Source organism: Aquila chrysaetos, chromosome 19 (assembly GCF_900496995.4).
Source record: "Aquila chrysaetos chrysaetos chromosome 19, bAquChr1.4, whole genome shotgun sequence".
Taxonomy (NCBI): Eukaryota; Metazoa; Chordata; class Aves; order Accipitriformes; family Accipitridae; genus Aquila; species Aquila chrysaetos.
Genome location: NC_044022.1, coordinates 18,793,609 through 18,805,924, shown reverse-complemented (window position 1 = coordinate 18,805,924; position 12,316 = coordinate 18,793,609). Strand labels below are relative to the sequence as shown.

General features: G+C 39.5%; 1 protein-coding gene across 5 annotated transcripts in view; it reads right to left on the bottom strand.

Annotated features, from left to right (window-relative positions):
- Positions 1 to 12,316, bottom strand: part of GRM5 (glutamate metabotropic receptor 5) — a 279,374-nt gene that overhangs the window by 139,907 nt on the left and 127,151 nt on the right. The gene's annotated exons all lie outside the window — the stretch shown is intronic.

Genomic DNA, 12,316 nt, shown 5'->3' with positions numbered 1-12,316 from the left:
TTGCTCTTCTCTGTCAGTGCTATAAATGTCCAGATAAAAATCTATTTGAATTAAGAATGAAATTATGGTTTAAACCCATTACTGCTTATTTTGAAGAGAAATAAGTCCTATTCTCTAATATGTATGACTCAAGGTTCAGACAATACTCATTTCAGAGAATCAAAGAGGATATACCTGGAGCTCAAGATGGGCTTCACTCTTTGAGAAGTGCAACACTCAACTACCACCTGCTATAAGAAAGCCTCAGAAAAAAAGATTTGTTACCTTGCCTGGGATCTATATCTTGACCCTGGGTGGATTCCTGGGCATTTCAGAGGAGAGCTCAGAAGAAAGACGTGTAGTTTCAACTGGTCGATTGGAAACACCTTGACTGCATTCCTGTGGGTGTGACTTTCTGACCTCCCAACTGAATTATTGTAGTTGAATGAAACACAGGCTCTGTGGTACCTGCTGCTGTTTGTTATTGCTGTTTTTCCCAGGGTGCTTCTTTGGCCCTATTGTTTTCAATTGGGAGAGAGAAGTTAATGCTTTGTGGAGTATGAATCATTCAGTCTTCTGGCTACAAAAGCACAACCAGGATGAAATAGCAAACTGTCATGGAGCTTCTGGCTGCCAGTAGCTGAAATTGGCATATTAAGTTCAATGTAGTGTAAAATAACGGGGGGAGATGATTAGAAAACACTAATTACCTTTACCCAAGCCCTTGTACTGGGAGATCCCCCATGACAAGGACTTACGGAGCAGCAAGAACTAATTAGATTTCTGACAGAGCAATTGCTGCATAAGTAATTAAGCTATCTATTTTCCTATTATTGCTACATAAATAATTAAGCTATCTATTTTCTTATTCTTGCTACATAATATCAGTTATATATCTTATAGTAAAAAGAAAAAATACACATAAACCTCAAAAGTTTCAGCTATGAGATGACAGCTTCAGAAGCAATTCTGTCTTTGATTAAAAAAAAAAACCAAAACCAACCACCATGTATTCATTACATTAAGGCAATTTCAAGTAATCAGCTATCAACAAAACCAGACGAACAACCTGCATTTAGTGTTTTGGTTTCTGGACACTCACTTTTATGCAGGAGTTTCTAGATGTTTGTATAAATATCTGTGGTCAGAGCAAGTAACTAAATAACACATCTTAGTATATTACTTCTGCTTACCCCCCCACCAAATCTCTATTAAGTGTACAGCTAACATCAAGCCCTGCATTTTGTGACAGTCATCCTCCTCAAGATATTGCTGAGCTGACTATATGCTACAGGATGATTTTAATCATGTCAGAAATGCTCAGGTAAAATCAGGTTGTGGGTGGTTAACATGCCCTTTTTGTTACTCAGACAACCTCCAGGTGATGCACATTTGGCTATGAAAATGAACCAATTTAGCCAAACCTTGAAACCTTTGAACACATGCAGAGTTTGGAAAATGATTCAAACAGAAACAATTTAACTTACTTTGTTCTAACTACTAGGATATAAGGAATAATTTTCCTTGTGGTATGCGTTGGTATAACTATATAAAAATCAGCTGTGGTGGTTTAACACCCGCTGGCAACTAAGCCCCACACAGGCATTCAGTCACTCCCCCCACGGTGGAAAAGGGGAGAGAATCAGAGGACTAAAAGTGAGAAAACTTATGGGTTGAGATAAAGACAGTTCAATAGGTAAAGCAAAAGCCGCGCACGCAAACAAAGCAAAACAAGGAGTTCGTTCCCCACTCTCCATGGGCAGGCAGGAGTTCAGCCATCCCCAGGACAGCAGGGCTCCAGCACATGTAACGGTGACTTGGGAAGACAAACGCCATCACTCCAAACGTGTCCCCCGCTTCCTTCCTCTTCCCCCAGTTTTATATTCTGAGCATGACGTCCTATGGTCTGGAATATCCCTTGGTCAGTCGGGGTCGGCTGTCCCGGCTGTGTCCCCCCCAACTCCTTGTGCCCCCCCAGCCTGCTCGCTGGTGGGGTGGGGGGAGAAGCAGAAAAGCCCTTGGCTCTGGGTAAGCCCTGCTCAGAGGAACGAAAACATCCCGGTGTTATCAGCACTCTTTTCAGCACAGATACAAACCATAGCCCCGTACTAGCTACTATGAAGAAAATTAACTCTATCTCAGCCAAAACCAGCACACAGCTCAGCCATTCATGGTTAAAAAGTGTCAGCATCCAAGATTAACATCAGCACTCTCAGCACTTAAAGACAAAGAATGTTTAACAGCATACCAGTTAAAATGTATTAAATCACCATGTTTTATAACTATACATTTTCCCAGGATAGAGATGACTTACTCATTATGATTCAGCCAGTCTCCATTTCCTTCATTGTTACTAATCAACACGAATAAAGGTTGAAGGATATGACCCCTTAGTAAATATAGATTTTATTTTATTTTATTAACTTTGCCTTCCTAATTAAAATACTGTTCATTTAATTCATTCTGTTATTACTGTGTTTCTAATTAATAGGAAAAAGATCAACAGAATTCAGCCTGGGCCTTATTCCTTGAAATAGTACATGGCTTTTTTATCTGCTCTTCCTGAAAGCAGTATCTTCTTGCCAAGATTTATAATGTCTTTTCAAAGCAGTAGTGAACTGAATTCCACCAGAATGAGGTTTAGAGTGTTTTGGTATTTCATCCACGTTATCAGTCGCCTTCAGCCTTAACCTCTGGAGACAAAATGGCTTCACTAGAAACTATCAATTCAGCCATACTGAGGGGGAAATGTGCTGCTGTGTGTGCTACTTTGTCATTTTAATAGAGTGATAGAAAAATGAATTACACCACAAGTTTACAAATCAGAAGTTTTCATTACTCCGAGTAAGATTCTTCCATAATCACTCAGCAGTGTTAGTGAGATGGGTTCCTCGGTATAAATCTCTGCCGCATGGGTAATGTTTTTATGTTCAGATCTTCGGGATGTTGTAAGTACTCCTAAATCATCTCAAATGTGGAGTTAAGGAAAGCACCTCTCTGCCTTTCTGATTCCCACATTCCTTCTCTAACCAAAAAATGGAGCACGTGTAACAATAGCCGCAAAGCTGGGACAACTGAATGAATACTGTACCAGTGGTCCAGTATTTCTTTCCCTTTATCTGCCACACACTTTTCTCCTGTTTATTTACACAAAGAACCTTTGTAAATAAGATGTGAACCAAATTGATGGCAGATCTGTGGAGAAAAGAGACTTCCTGGACCATATGATCTGGAACAGATGCTCTTTATCAGGAGATGGTAACATGGAGCTACAAACCCCAGGGTCTTCCCCTCTCATAAATACCTTCTCTGTATCCAGACATCTGTGTGGTTTGTGTGTGTGCAGTGAGTCACTATTCCTAGGTGCAGACTCTGGGATGATGCAGATAAATCAAAAAAAGAAAGAGAAAAAAAGAAAATGGAAAATAACATACCCACATATTACAGAGGAAGATAATAGAAAGGAAACAGATCTGAACCGCTAATCAGTACCTTCCAGGAAACCTCTATTTGTCACAATGTTAATTTTAAAGGAGCAGAAGTAGGTTTGGAGGGGTTTTTGGACAAATATATTCCAAGCATTTAATGAAGATTATTTTAGGCTCACTTAACTTTATTAACCAAAAGTCTATAGCTGTTCTAAAGATCAAAAAAAGTCAAGGATAATACTAACTTTCATCCTGTTCCAACTACCTTTAAATCTTTCCAGGAATATATACTGGATCACATTTTCAGTCTTAGTTTTAACTTTTTAAACAGTTACCTTTTATCATGTAGCCTACACAGAATGGTAGAATAACAGTGCTGGAATTTAACATCTTAATTTCTTTTCTGCTCTTGAATTCTTGTTTTTGAGAAGAAAGCATCTCATCTTTTCTCAAGCTTAAATAGAAAATGTTTACATTGTTCCAACAGTATTTTAAATTTATTTTCTTAGACTTGGAAGAGTCTCTTTCATCCTCAAAATAGGGTCACCTCAGAAAGTTTTCTTTGGGCATTGCCTGTCACCTCAGAAGACATATTTGAAGAGAGCAATCTTAAGTGAGCCACTCATCGACTTCTCCCATTCTGAGTTCTAATAAGTTGTTGGATAGAGTAGAGCTTTAAAGTCAAAAGTAAAATCAGAAGCATATATTTCTAGTGGGAGAACAGAGATGCACCCACAAATGGACACAATTTCCCAGCAATGCCACTGACTTGATTTCATGCGGAACTGCAAATATGGGTCTGTTGGCAATATGGAGCTGTCTTTGAGATTGCCTTACTGTCTGTTTTTCAACTGTGTAGGTCATCTCACGGGTTTGTCCTTTTGCAATGAAAATAAATCTTATATAATGCTTCAGAATTCTTTGCCACCTCTTCTTCTGTGCTTTTCCCTATGTCTCGTTTCCATTGGGAGAATAGAAATCTCATGTTATTCCAAAGTGTAAAACATGTTTTCCTTTCACACTGAAACTTGTCAAAGCAGGTTAAGGGAAAGCATAAGTCTTCAAATATATAAATGGTAGTCTTAGAAAGGCAGGGAATTACCTGCTTCCTTTGTTCACATGGATAGGACAAGAAGTAATGGGCTTAAAAAAACAGTTTAAAAAGGTAGGTTAGACATTAGGAAGAGTATAAGGAGTAGTTAAGCATAGGAGACAGTTGCCTGAGGAGACTGTGGAATTTTTATCTTTGAAAGATTGTAAGCAGATCCATCCAAGATGGATCAAGCATGAATTAGGTAGAGATGAACCTGCAGTGCAGGACTGAGAGACTTGAATGACATCCTGATTTCCTAATCACTGACATTTTCTACAGTGCTAAGGCACAACTCTATTCAAGTGTATTGACTGAAAAAGCTACCTTCCCTTGGTTGTTAATGCCAGTTTTAGATAAGAAAGATCAGATCCTTCAGGAAGTAAATCATTTAATTGGACACACTCATGATTTGTCATGTCATGAGAAGGATATATTTATTACCAATGTCAACTAATTATTTGTTTCCTGTTGAGCAAGAATGCCTATTGACCTCACTGAAGTAGTGTTGCTTTATGGTAGTACTTGAATAATCAAAAAATGTTTGGAGATGGTAGTCCAAAGGGCAACACAATTACATAGTAAAATACAGTGTCTAGCTGAGTTGTTCACTGTCTAAAGTAGTCATGAAAAACAGTTACAGAGAAAAAGCAAAGACATATACATGTAATGACACATGCAAAATCACTAATAAATCTAGTGCCAGAACTAGTATTAAAGCTCATGTCTCCTAGGACTAAGCTTTTCATTCATATTCTACCCCTGTCTGTACTTCTTCCTTTTTACTCATAGCAGTGCATTGCACAAGGGCTTCCCCTACAAAGACACCAACTTTGATTTAGGAGGTTCCTGAACTGCAGATCAGTCGTAGATTTAAGAATGCTCAGGAAAACTTTGCTCCATCCTGGCCTGCTGTCACTTTTTGCCAGTCATTTGCTGTTGGCCCCCTCCAGAAACAACATGTTGATTTGATAGACCTTTGATCTGACCTGATACAGCCATGATTATTTTCTAATGTTATGTTTTCAGATGTGTAGGACCTGAATTTCCTCTCAAAGACATACACATCTCTTATTGACATAAGTAGAAGGTGTGCTCACTTGCCAATATGCACACTAGGAAATTCTCTGATGTTTGCTTGACACCATGTCACACTCACACATCCCAGGGAAGATACAGAATTCCTGCAAGGGCAAAATGAAGACATTCTTCCAAACATGCTTAGAGCTTACTCCCATCTCCCACTACCTCCATCCATATTAGTGACTGTGAAATTGGACTGCAGGACGCAATATTTATTAGAAACAGGTCAGGTAGATACCAAAAAAGAAAAGGGGGATTTTAAAGAAAAAAAAAAAAAAAAGATTAAGAAAATCAGGTTGATTGATTTGTTTTCAGTGCAGATGTTTGCCTCACTCATCTCCTTAAAATCCTCAAACATAGCTTGTGGGGTCCTTACTTATGTTAATCTTTTGTGGTTCATACCATAGAAAGAAAACGATGCTCCTTTCAGTTATTACACAAACAGCCTTGGCCAGCCTCTCCACTGCTTCCATCTGCAGCAAGACACAGCTGGGGGCTGCTATTGCTCCCCCTGAGGGTCTCTGAGCTACAAGGCTGCCAGGTAAATGGAGACCACAAAGCTCCTTTTCAAAATGAAGTTATTCTTTATTCTCTAATCTGCTTTACCTCTAAGGACACTGTTTGGATACAGGAAGGAAGACAGCTTTTCACTTCCCTAATTTCTTTTACAGCTCTAGAAAATCAAACCTTTGTTTTACTGTTCTTTGTCTTTTGGGTGGCAATGAAGATTCCAACTTAATGCTGCTAATTGCAGTGCATTTAACTACTAGGTATAATATGATAGCTGCTTCCTTGGGCTACACATTGATGCCTGAGCAAGAGAACTGAGAGATAAATAAATGAGTGGGCAGCAGACAGTTTCTTCAGAGGAAACAGCATTCAGGTGAGGCTGTAGCAGGCTCCTATCTACTGTGGATTGAAGAAAAAGGGAGTAGACTCCTAATATAGGCTGGGTTTGCATAAGTGTACTCTGAAAGTATTTTTTCACCTGCTTATTTTGTCCCTGGAGAAGAGATCTGCACACTTATCTTACATTTAGCTTCCACATTTTTGTCAAAGGTTATCCAGTTAGAACTATTCTAGATAGAAGAATTTTGGCTGATTAATTTTTCTGAAGCAGCAGAAATAACCAAAAATTAATTTAGAGCATATTTCAGGTCTGAAAAATTTCATATCCTCATTTATTTTACAAGAACTTCTCCACCAGTTGGACTTATACAAACACAGAAAAGGCATGTTAACCCACACCACACAGCATACTTTCAGGAGGGAAATTATTACATCCTCTGCAGTGAGATCTTTCTTCATCCAACAGACACTTTTACAAGTGTCACAAAAGATCTCTTTTTAAATTATTGAAAAGAACTCATTTCCCTCAGATCATCTATCTTGCTTTAATTTTCCTTCAGCAGTAGTTGCCCTTTTTGGTTGCTAACCAGATTTTCTTCATATATTGCTGAGTTTCCTATCAGCCAAATTACTTTGGGGACTTCCTGGAACTAGTGGTCCTCCATTTTATTCTCCCTCCCTATCGTCATCTCTACGACTCACCTTCTACTTAGCTTTTTTTGCTGCAACATCTGTGAGACTCAGAATCAATAACAATTTCCTCCGATCCATCTCCTCAGGAGCCAAGCAGGTATCTTTTGTTAGGAGAGGTGATTTGTGAAAGTTAGATAACACAAGTGCTGTTCTGAGAAGAATGGGCACTGCTTCACTGGGCCTTCTGCGCTCTCCCAGAGCCTCACCTGAATTGCTTGTGATCATCACTCCGCTAGAACTGGTGTCGTCCCCTTATTCACCTTCAGCCAGACATGCTCTGCCAACGGCGGCATGCTTGAAAGAGTTCCCTTATCCTGAGGCACAGCCTTTTTCATATCACAGAATGGAGTGAATTGTGAAAATGCAGGATGTGGTTCTTAATCTTCGCAAGGACGTTTAAGGACATAGTCATCAAGTCCTGATTGCACTTCAAAGAAGCACAGAAACTCGGTGGGATGCCCTGTAGTTCTAGATTTCCCATTCGTTTGCTGCAGATATTGTAACCAAGACACAATTTTATATTGTTTCTGCAAACCCTTGACTGAAGAAGTATCTAAGAGCCATGTGGAGATTAAATCAGACTGATAAATTTTGGCCATGTTTCTCCAGCTGAACAGCTGAAAATCAGAACCAGTACTAGAGTCTAAAGAAACATTTCCTTCTCTGCTAGATTTTTTTACTGGTTGTGTTTAATTTTGTCATTTTATTAAAAAGGAAGTGCAGATAATCTTAATTAACTTCTCTTTATTCAAACAAGGTAGTTAATACCAGAGTAAATCTGACACGCAATACGCATACTAGAACATGAAGAATATGGAAGTCCCGGTAATTCCTTGTAGATCAATACTGCCTCTGGAATGCCATTTGGAAGCTGGAGATGTTCAGCAAGCCATTTTATCCCTATATGCCTCTATCTTACCTTCTCCTTTCCCTTCTCATCTACTTAAAGCAGGATAAGTCCTCGTGTCTTACATTTGGGATCACAAATCCTTTGCAAAAATTCTGTGTTTTGCTCTGTAAGTTTGTACAATAACTACTTCTATACTACTAAACAAAACCACCCAAGGGCAGGTCTCCTGTCTGGAGGTAAAAGGCATGCAAGGCCTGCAACCATGTATCTTAACATTCTTCTATGCCAAAACAGAGTACCGGTGTCCAAACTGCCTCTTGGTAACAATCCCTAACAGTGCTGTCACCAACACCGTGCCTGACTCCCATCCCAAAGGTATTAGTTGCTATAGGATAAAATAATGCCAGCAAGCAAAAAAAGAATAAAATTATCCAGTACTGTGGTACTGTTCTCTGAACCCATTTTATTTAGGACAGCTATAGTCAATATGCATAATTTCGGTTGTAGCTAATAGTTTCTACTGTATTATAAAAAATCAGATGACCTGGCATTAAAATATTTAGTCATTCCAAGAGATGTTTTGGAATCCTTGTAGATGAAAGGCATCAGATAAAATTTTCACTGGATAGAGTTATCACAGAGTTTTTTTCCAAACATCAGAAACTAGCAGTCAAGAGGAGTAGCATGAAGGTGTAGGTACAACATGAAAGAAAATGTCACCTATTGGGGCTGACTATTACATAAAATGAGGAACAGCTGAAAATCACCTACAACAAAATTGTTTTTATCTACACAATTAATACTCCATATTTCTCTCTGAAATATGTTCCAAAGCTATTCTGCTATGTGAATGTATTATTTATTCTCTAATGAATATTATCTGTAAGGGTATCTCCTGGCGTATGACCTGTGCATGACAGAAGCAATAAGGACAAACAGAAGAAGCCTGGTGTCCATATTTCAATTAAGTTGAATAACGGTTAGGTTAAAATAACATTTTTTTCACACTTGAAAGTCAGCACACTCACCTTTTTATTTGAGGTTAAGTCCAATTCCTCAATGTGCATGAGGTAAATATTTGCTGAGCATTTAAAATGTTTTCCATGAATCAAATAGGTCTTGAATGCTACAATCACTAATGACTTGCCATCTTTCATCTCTGTCACAGGCAGGTAATGCAATTTCAGGAACTGCATAGTATGTCAAGAGTGGAGTGTTTATTGAAGGATATCTTTTCTCCTCCCCTTGGGGCCCTACAAGGTGATTTATTTGATATGCACTCTCCTTGGCCATTCCATTTTCTGTTTACCTGAGCATAAAACAGGTGCTATGAGGAATCCACAGCTTCCAAAAATCTCAGTATTTTTGCAAGGCTTCAGATTGGAAATATTAGAGGTAAACCCAAATCAGAAATGGAACAAAAGAAAGCTAAGAGGAAGTGGAAATGTTGATTTCCTGTGGTTTCCCATAGAGCTACTGTGTGGCTTTGTGACTTTACTTCTTTCTGTGCATTTGGAAATAAAATAATTCTCCATTTCACAGAACAAGGGGGAAGCAAAATGCATTTGGGGGGTAACGAATAAATATCCATTAGCAAATGAAGTTTTCCGAGTGAACCCATTGCATTTCAGTCACAATGACTCTCCCTAAACTTGGAGTGTCCTTTTATAACCTTCTCAGCTGAATAGGCAGCCCAGAGCAACTCCAGGATCAGAGCATGAATGAAAGTATAAATCTTATCCTAGTCCATTTTCCTGCGTAACTTCACAAGAGAAATTGTTGCATGACCCTTCTTCTATTTCAGATATAGCTCTTTCCCCTTTGAGTGCTCTGAACTATCTGTTCCTTTCAAAATCTTGCTAAACACCTTTTTCCCCTATATAAATGATGAACAAAAAAGTCCCCAACATAATCTGCTTGTAAGGTCTGGGTTTGTCCTGGTGCCACATCCATCCCGGGTCAGTGCCTTAGGTTGCTCTCCACAGAAGCCACTAACAAGCCTAGCTCTGGACCAATAGTTAAATATTCGTAGCCAACAGAGCCAAACAGCTGAAACCAAGAAAGCACACAGCACATCAAGATTCTGGAAAATGGAGCTTTAAAACCCTACAGGAACTCAGGCCATCAATGGACAATGATGTTATTGTCTTGCATCGCCTATACGTCAAGAAGCCTTCCTGCAAGTTCTCTGCTTTTTCTTTTGCTTTTTTCTTTCCCCTCTGCTGCAAAGCCTCAAAATTATCCCATAGCGGAAGGAGAATATTTCTGTAAGAATGAACACTTTTGTGTAACATAACGGCTCCACAACATCCCACACTCTGCACATGAGGCTTGCTGCACTGCAGGGACATAAACCAGTCCACTCTCCTGACTAAGGGTGACTCAAATCCAAACAAAAGTCCTCAGTAGGCAAAACTAACTGGTTTATTTCTGGCTTATAGCTGATTTTAATACCAAATCTGAATCAAATCTATAGAAAGGAGATGGAAGGCTCCTAGATCCTTGGGATCTCCAAAGTGCAGAGCCATATGTAGAGACACTACATCACTCCAGCTGTCTGATGCAGCCATAGGAATGCTCTGGTCGGATGAAGGTAACTGCAATTAGTTTACACCTGTCCCCAGCAGCTACTGGCTGGGGACAAGTTAACCTATGTCTAAGTAGCCACTTCTCAGCCATTACCCTGGAATCTCTCTCTGTTAATAAATAGAAAAGATAGGAAAAAAAAAATCCCTGCACTTCTCTTTTTCATTCTTTGTAAACAATTCCAGTTCATGCTACATTTTTCACAAATAAATTGTATAGTACTGCCACAGGCATGGACACACAAAAATTGGTCTGGTAAAATTAAGGATTTTTGTTTTAACTTCAAACAGTTTACAGTTTAGACTTCTGAAAGAAGCTATCACTTTCAATCTACCGAATGGAAGTCTTATTCTGAATAACAACTTTCTTATAATTAGGCATGACAACTCTCACTGCAGCTAGAAACAGGTATTTTTCACTGAAAAAAAGCAAAGCCAGTTCTCTCTAGACCTTGCTTTTTTGAAGAGCTAAGCTGTATTGCTCCATTCTTATTCACAATCACCTGTTCCTGAAGTCCTTATTCATAAAAGCATCTCAGAGGGCTAAATTTAGCACTGCTGTACATAAACAAATCCCATACAAAATTAAGTGTGGCTTGGAGTCTGGAGGAGTTAAGGGCCAACATATTTTTTGAAAATGATGCTTACGTGCTTCTAAATCTGGGTGCTGCTGCAAAGAATTGGCAACTTCTTGTGTTTAGGATAAAAGAAGACAGCAAAGGTCATGTGGCACCAGATTCAGCTAGAGGTAGCGGAGGTGGCATTTGCTCCTCTTTAAACAATTGGCAAGGAGGCTTTTCCACTAAAGCTAGTCATCAAGAGAGTCTTTGTACAAGCCCTTTTCTAGAATGTGATTTCTCTGGGCTACTTGAAATGTCCACATTACAAACAAGGGACCTAAGGAGGTCCTACTTTTCTCCATTAACTATACAGGGAATCCTGATAGCTAGCCTACATGGAAGTGTCTAAATTGTAGACATCTAAATAAGTTTAGGTGAATCTCACCCTGAGGGCTGTGGTCTCTTTGGGTGTCAGTTCAGAAAAGGACCACGATAATCCATGGAAGAGCCTACAGATAAAATCTATTTGAAAGGAAGGGTGGACACAGTTGCCATAAGATAGAAATAATTAAGAAATTCACATCTGAAATTGCCAAAGTGTAGGCTGGTGCCAAAGAGTAAGGGTAGAGGCAGGAGTCCCTGTTGTTGCCTGTTTGCTTTCCCCTTTGCCCAAGGGGGAAAGGCAGCCGTGTGCAGCAGGGCAGACTGGGAATAGAGGCTGGTGTCCTACCAGTGGGACAGTCTCAGCGTCCCAGATTCCAAGACAGCTGGGCAGAGCTGCAGTCCTTACGAGTTTCCTTGAAGGTCTCACCACGACATCTGGTTTCACTGACACCGTTTTGCGTTCCTGTAGAGTTCATGCTTGGGACAGCATCAGGTCATCCTTCTAATAATGCACTGGAAAGGCAGCTGGTCACATTAGCTGCGTCCTGGTATGCTCCGTTTTGTGGTAAATACACCATTTTTCCCATCTCTCTTAGGGTCCACTTGTTAAATATGTGGCAAATAGGAAGATCCCATTAGGTTTACATCAATATCTTTTCCTTCTCTGCTTACAAGCCCAGGGTCTTTTTCTGCTGGGTGAACACACGTGAGTGAGTTTTCCTTTCTCCCTTCGGTGGTTAGGGAAGGAACCACTGATATCATTGAGCTAAGAGAAAGGATTACCTATATATTGCCTTTGGGACAGTATGCATGTC